Below are 7,494 nucleotides of genomic sequence, written 5' to 3'. Positions count from 1 at the left end.
GGCAGGAAAGGTGCTGGGTGATGGTTCAGGCCAGGAGACTCCCCCCGGGCAGACATCCCTCCTCGGGCGGGATAGGCCCTGGGTGTAGGTTCAGGCCAGGAGACTGCTCCCAGGCAGACAACCCTCCTCGGGCGGGAAAGGAGCTGGGTGTAGGTTCAGTCCTGGAGACTGCTCCCGGGCAGACACCCCTCCTCGGGCGGGAAAGGCGCCAGATGACTGGAGCCAGAAGCGGGATCCTTCCCAGAAGTTGTGACGCCTCTCCAATCTGTCCTCTTCCCGGCAGTGCACCAGAGCAAAGATCGGTTTGGTCTTCTTATTGTGTCTGGATTTTCTAGATATTTTTCAGTTAGGATCTTTTTGCATTTTGCATTTTCTTTGATTGTTGTGTCCATGTTCTCTATGGAATCTTCTGCACCTGAGATTCTCTCTTCCATCTTTTATAATCTGTTGCTGATGTTGGCATCTATTATTGTCATGAGGAATATCTTTCTTGTCCAGTCTGGTGTATTTGTGATAGGTCTGCCTTTATGTGTTACTTGACCTTTTTTCCTTACTTCTTTTAATATTCTCTTTTTCAGTGCATTTTGTTTTTTGATTATTTTGTGTCATGAGGTATATCTTTTCTGGTCCAGTCTATTTGGCATTCTGTAGGACTCTTGTATGTCCATTAACATCACTTTCTTTAGTTAGGGAAGTTTTCTTCTATAATTTTTTGAAGATATTTACTGGCTCTTTAAGTCAAAAATCTTCATTCTCATCTATACCTATTATTATTAGTTTTCATCTTCTTATTGTTTTCTGGATTTCCTGGATGTTTTGAGTTAGGATCTTTTGAATTTTCTTTGATTGCTTTGTCCATTTTTTCTATGTTATCCTCTGTAACTGAGATTCTCTTTTCCATCTCTTGTATTCTGTTTTTGGTACTTGCATCTATGGCTCCTGATCTCTTTCCTAGGATTTCTATCTCCAGAGTTGTCTCCCTTTGTGATTTCTTTATTGTTTCTACTATATTTACATATTGGATGGTTTTGTTCAATTCTTTCACCTCTTTGGATGTGTTTTCCTGTAATTCTTTAAGCAATTTTTGTGTTTCTTCTTTAAGGGCTTCTACATGTTTACCTGTGTTCTCCTGTTATTTTTTTTTTAAGGGATTTTTTGTTTACTTTAAGGGTTTCTACCTGTTTAGCTGTGTTCTCATGAATTTCTTTAAGGGAGTTGTTAATGTCCCTCTTAAAATCTAATAGCCTCATGAGATATGATTTTATATCTAAATCTTGCTTTTCCTGTGTGTTTGGTTATCTAGTACTCGCCGTGGTAGGAGTTTTGGGTTCTGATGATTCCAAGGAGTCTTGGTTTCTTTTTTTTTTATTACTATTAGATTTTTCTTCATTTACATTTCACGTGCTATACTGAAAATCCCCTATACCCTCCCAGGCCCTGCTCCCCAACCCACCCACTCCTGCTTCCTGGCCCTGGCATTCCCTGTACTGGGGCATATAGTATTCATAAGACCAAGTTCCTCTCCTCCCAATGATGGCTGACTGGGCCATCTTCTGCTACATATGCAGCTATAGATGCGAGCTCTGGGGGTACTGGTTAGTTCATATCATTGTTCCTCCTATAGGGTTGCAGACCCCTTTAGCTCCTTGGGTAGTTTCTCTAACTCCTCTATTGGGGGCCCTGTGTTCCACACTCTTGGTTTCTCTTGGTAAGTTTCTTGCATTTGCCTTTCTTCATCTGGTAATTTCTGGTGTTAGATGTTATTGCTATGTCTATCTGGAGCTTGTTCCTCCTGTGAGTCTGTAAGCCTGTGTCAGCACTCCCCGGAGACCAGCTTTCTCCTGGCAAGCCCAGTGCACAGAGGACTGAGGGTCATCTCTACCTCCTGGCTGCAGATGTAGGCCTGTAGGATCCTGTCCCAGCGGCTGTGATGCTTCTGTGACCTTTGCTCTCCTGAGTGGACCTGCCTTAGAGAGACACTGGAGAGAAATGGCAATGTCCCCTGATTGCCAGTGTAAGAGCATTCCCTGAAGGCATGCTCTCCTCTGGCAGGTAAGGTGCACAGAGCAGCATTCACATTCTTTAAAAATTTCATTTTAAATTTTGTGTGATATGAGCATGTGAGTGCTGGTTCCATGTAAAGGTAGAAGATTTGCCTGTTTGAATTGCCTAGAGCTGGAGTCATTCACAGTAGTGAGCCTCCTCATATAGCCATTTTGAACTTAAGTTGGATCTTGTAAAAAGTAAAGAATATATTCTTAACCTCTGAGCAGCATTTCCTGTCCTATACATTTACCATCATTCATAAATACCCATGTGTGTATATACACACGTACATACATATAAACACACACACATACATACATATACACACATATACATATGTTGTGTCTTTTTTGGTGAATTGTTGACATAGAAATATCTAATTATGTTCAGAGAGTGTTTTATAAGCACATTTTGATGTTACGTTTTTGTATTTTTAGACATTTTTATTTTCCAAAGCTAGTTCCTGAATTCATAGCCCTTGTTCTCTATTCCCATAGGACACATTAGAAAAGATCAATCTGAGTGAGGTAAACCCAACAAATAATGACAAATATGGTATGTATTCACGTATAAGTGGATATTAGCTGGAAAGTATAATCATGCTACAACCTATAATTCAGAGATGCTAAATAACAAGGAGACTTCAAGTGGAGGTCATATGAGTCTCACTGTGTAGGAGATATAGAATAGACATCAGGGGTGGATTGGTGGAGTACTCTGGATGGGGGTGGGTTGTTGGGAGCATGATGGATAAGGTGGTGGGAGCATGAAGGGAGAGAATCCTGGGAGAGACAACTGGAATCAGAGTACCTCTCAGGATAGAGGCCCAGCAGCCTGCTTTGCTCTGGATTCCCCTCAGAGAGTGGTAACAACTGGATCCTGGTGGTCTTACAAGACCTTTCACTTCCACATGCCTGGCAAAGCACCGTTGAGTCCTTTTACGACCATTTACTCCTACTGGGGTGCCTCATCTGGCCTTAAAATGAGAGGAGGTGCCTTGTCTTATGACAACTCTATGTTTTAGGCTATTGTAAAGGGTAGTGTATTTATTTTTCTGGTAGTGTAATTTTTTATTTTAAATGTCTACTTTCTACAATCTAGAACCACTTCAAAAAAACTCAAACAAACAAACAAACAAACAAACACAAAAAAACCAGAGTCTGAAACAGTGTTTTAGACATCAGGCCTACAGACTTGTCTGGGAGAAATTTTTCCTGTTTAGTTTAATTGGTGTGAGAAGATGTGTCCACTATTTAGGGAATGGCATCATTCCCTAAGCAAGTTATCCTGAAGCGTTTAATAGTGAAGAATTCTAGCTAAGCATTATCATGCCCCTCTTGATATCTTTTTTAAAACTATGGGTACAATGTGACCAAATGTCTGTCTCTAGTGACTGTGATTCACCCACAAAGACAGATTTGGGAGTCAAAAAACAATTTTATCCAACAAATATAAGAATAAAAATGGTTAAAGACATATGTGGTACTGCATACCTGTATTTCTAGCATTTGGCAGGCTGAAGGGAAAAGAACTCAGTTTGAGTACAGTTTGTGTCTTCTAAGTGAGTTCTGAGAAAAGCTGAACTGCATAATGAACACTACTGGTAGAAAATAAAAAGAAAATTAATATGAAAATAAAGAATAGAATCTGAGTACCCCTAGACATTCTTTGGGGAACACACGCCTTTATTGCCTGGAATATAAACAGAAAGATTATTTGTCTCTTCTTAGAGTCCACCCAAGAGCAACAGAGAGCGAAGTGTTTAAAAAAGAAACTCTTGCTTCTGCCTGAGGAGTAGCAGATGTAGAAATTTGTGGTCAGAAACTCAGACCACATACATCCCGTGTACCATTCTCTATCACAAGTAACTTTTGGTGTGAACACATGGACAGGAAACTTACTGGACTAAGGCTATGTCAACATCATGACTTCACATGAATTTTTTAAGACCTGAAATAAAAGTGGTTTAGTGATGAAGACAGAACTACAAATGCTAGACTGCTACGAAGACTAGCTGATTTTAGTGGCAGCCAAGGATAGTTTAACTTCTTTAGCCTTATGCTGAGCTGGTTGTAACTAGGTCTTTAGTGTGGGTCTTTGTCACATCTATTCAACCGATTACATATTGTCAGAATGTCATGGTGTCTTTTGGGCTTCTGTGAAGAGACACTGAGGGACTCAAAATGTAATGGGGATCCTCAAGACTGTTTACTTTAGAAAATGTCTTAGGGATACTTGAGTGGAAATGCTAGGATTCTTTGGAAAGTTGGTTGGATGTTGTTTTGCTTGGACAAATATGTGAAGGAATGTTTTCCTGAAATTGACGCAGGTGAAAGACTAAGGGCAGACTTTTTTTTGAAGGTTTGGATTTTCATTTCATAAAGTCAATTGAAAATGAAAGTATAACCCCCCCCCTTAAAAATCATTCAGCAAGAGCAGTCTCATTCACAAGAATATAAAAAACAGCCCTGCTCCCCAGTTGCTGTAAAATGTGCTGCACAGCCTTTAACTCCAAAGGAAAAGCAATCCTTCCCACCCACCCCAAAAGCCTCTTCCTGCACATGCCCCACCCCTCCCCTTAAAGGAGGCTAGAAGCAAACCCCCATGTACCCTGACCCAGCACCAGAGAGGTGGTCCCTCCCTCTAAAAAAGAGTTCAGAATGGTCCTGGGCCAGCTCCTTGCATCTTCTCTCTTCAGAGTGGGGTGGGCCTCACCTGCCTCTATGGCAGTATGCCAGCAGCCTGGGGAATCCAAGCCCCTGCTCAGGTACAAACGCTACTGGGTTTCTTAAGGTCTTTTGTAGTCTTTCAATGGGGATCATTTGGCTTCCTTGAGGAATGGAAGGGGGGAAAGAAAGCTGCTTTAGTTTAATCTTCCTAACTTTGCAGGGCCCTGAGCAAAGGGGACCAAGATGAATAAACTTCTCCCTGGACTCGCTGTCCGTGGTCACCTGGGAGAAGAATAATGGGAGCAGTGAGATGAGACAAATGTGTTGATAGAGCAGGGTAGACAAGTCAAAGAGACCCTGGGAATAGGTTAGCATCAACATGCAAACTCCCAGGGGGCTAGGACAGGAGGCCAGGGGTTAGGGGCTGTTGCCAGGGTTGGCAGGCTAGCCCTTCCTAGTCCTAGAAATGAGGTCCTGATAAGCTAAACCACAACACACTAGCAAACACGAGGCATCTTCTTCTCCCATTCAGGCAGCATTAGATGAGCTAAGTGACTGTTCACCTTCTTTGGCTCTCCTGGTTTAGTCCCATGTTCCTACATTAAGAGACCTTAAGATGCCATGCTCCCCCTGCCCTGAAGGATGAGGGACACCTACTCTGGTTACAGTTCAGTGTATGAATGTGGTACAGGACAGCATCACAGATGAACAGAATCACACTAACGGTGAGCCTCATCATTTTGATGGGTAAGGGAGTAGTTTTGGACCCCTGACATTAGAGTAGGACACAAGGCCTTGGGACTGGAGCCATGGATAGACAGGAGGAAGGAGAAAAACACGGTGACAAGCTTGGGCATCTCCTATCAAAACTCTGCTTATGCCAAAGGCCAGATTGGAGCTGTGGCTGCTGTGGCACCCTCAGAGCAACACTGCACTGACTTGCTGTGGCTCCCTGTCCCCATGGTCCACACCAAATCAAAGGAAAATGAGGGTGGACAGGCAAGCTTAGGTATCGCCACAACCACTCCTATAAGGAACACTGGATTGAGGACCCCTGGGAACAGCTGACAAGAAGCAGAAGTGGCCAGTGGTCACCCTGGCCCTCAGCCAGCCACCCAATCCAGCCAAGGCAGTGACAGCACCAGACTCCCCACCCTACTCTGCTCAACCCTGAGTCCCCAAGAAGTTATAAAAATGTAGAAAAGGCAATGAGAAAAGTGTAAACAGCTCCAGAGAATTTGGGAAGGTAGAACATGTATTAACACATATTGTAAATTTAAAAATGTAAGGTAATATATATGGTACAAAGCCTAAAATATAATAATAGTAAAAGATAATAAATATTACATATGCATACTTTATCGGCAGTGTTTTGTGTATTCAATATTTTGTCCTGTTTCGAAAGTTTTCACTTCTTTTCAGTTTCTTGAAGATGCTTGGCCTCTTATAGGTTCTTCTAAAAATAGATTATAGGAATATTAGTGTTACCTACCTAGGTTTGTTGATGTGTATCCTGATGAAATAAAGATCAAGTGCTACAGAGTCAGGAAACAGTCTTGCAAAATAAAAATAATTGTAATTCTTCAAAAGAATTTATCAAATTGCACATATTAAACATGATAAGGTATTTATTTTTTCCATTAATGAATTTATTTATTCACTTTACATCCCAATTGTAGCCCCCTCCCAATCCTTTTCTCATACAGCCTCTCCCTCCGTTCCCTCCCCTTCTCCTCTGAGAAGGGGGAGGCCCCCTTGGTATCAACCCACCCTGGCACATCATGCCATTGCAGGACTAGGTGCATCTTCTTACACTGAGGCCTGAAAGTGTTCCAGTTAGGGTAATTTGATCCAGAGGCAGGTAACATAGTTAGGGACAGCCCTCACTCCAGTTTTTAGGGGTCTTCCTAAAGACAAAGCTGCACATCTGTTACATCTGTGCAAGGGGAGGGTCTATGTGCAGCATATGTATGCTCTTTGATTAGTTGCTCAGTCTCTGTGAGATCCCAAAGATCCAGGTTATTTTACCCTGTTGGTCTTTTTGTGGGGTCTCTATCACCTTTGGGTCTTTCACAATTCTTTCCTGAACTCTTCCATAAGGCTTTCTGTGCTCCATCTAATGTTTGGCTGTGGGTCTTTGCATGTGTTTCCATGGGCTGCTGGGTGGAACTTCTCAGTGAGCCTTGTGCTATAATTCCACCCAACCATATTCACATATTTGGGGTTTTGATGTTTTAATTTATTATTCTTTTGAATATGTGTGTCTCTTAGCAACTCATGGAGGCTATTATTTTTGTCTTTAAACATTGGTGTTATAAATAGGGTTTGTCCACACTATTGTGACAACTCTTTTTGGTCCTACTTTTAGTGAGCTATTTTACTTTTTCTACGTGAAGGTATTTTTTTCAGTTTCAAGTCTTTATTATTACTAATATCACTAAAATCTTAAATGTAATTCACCCACAATTCACAGTAAATGCTTTTGTCTAATTCCCTCCAATTCTTTGAATCAATTCACTAATGTATATCTTACATCTTTTATCAATCTTTCTTCTTTTACATTTTCAGTTTTCCATACAGTGTGACCTATAGCAATGTAATAATTACCGACTATACTATGAAAAAATTTTATCCTCATTATATTAGTTTTCTGATGCTTTATTATAAATGTTGTGAGTTAGAAGTATAACAACTTATCCATTGCATTACAGTAGTGTAGGTCCAGGCATACCACAGTCCATTTCTATGTTCAGAATTCTTGGGTCTGAAGTCATGATAT

This window comes from Mus pahari, chromosome 19 (assembly GCF_900095145.1).
Source record: "Mus pahari chromosome 19, PAHARI_EIJ_v1.1, whole genome shotgun sequence".
Classification (NCBI taxonomy): domain Eukaryota; kingdom Metazoa; phylum Chordata; class Mammalia; order Rodentia; family Muridae; genus Mus; species Mus pahari.
The sequence above is the reverse complement of the archived record's forward strand: the minus strand, read 5'-3'. Positions refer to the sequence as shown.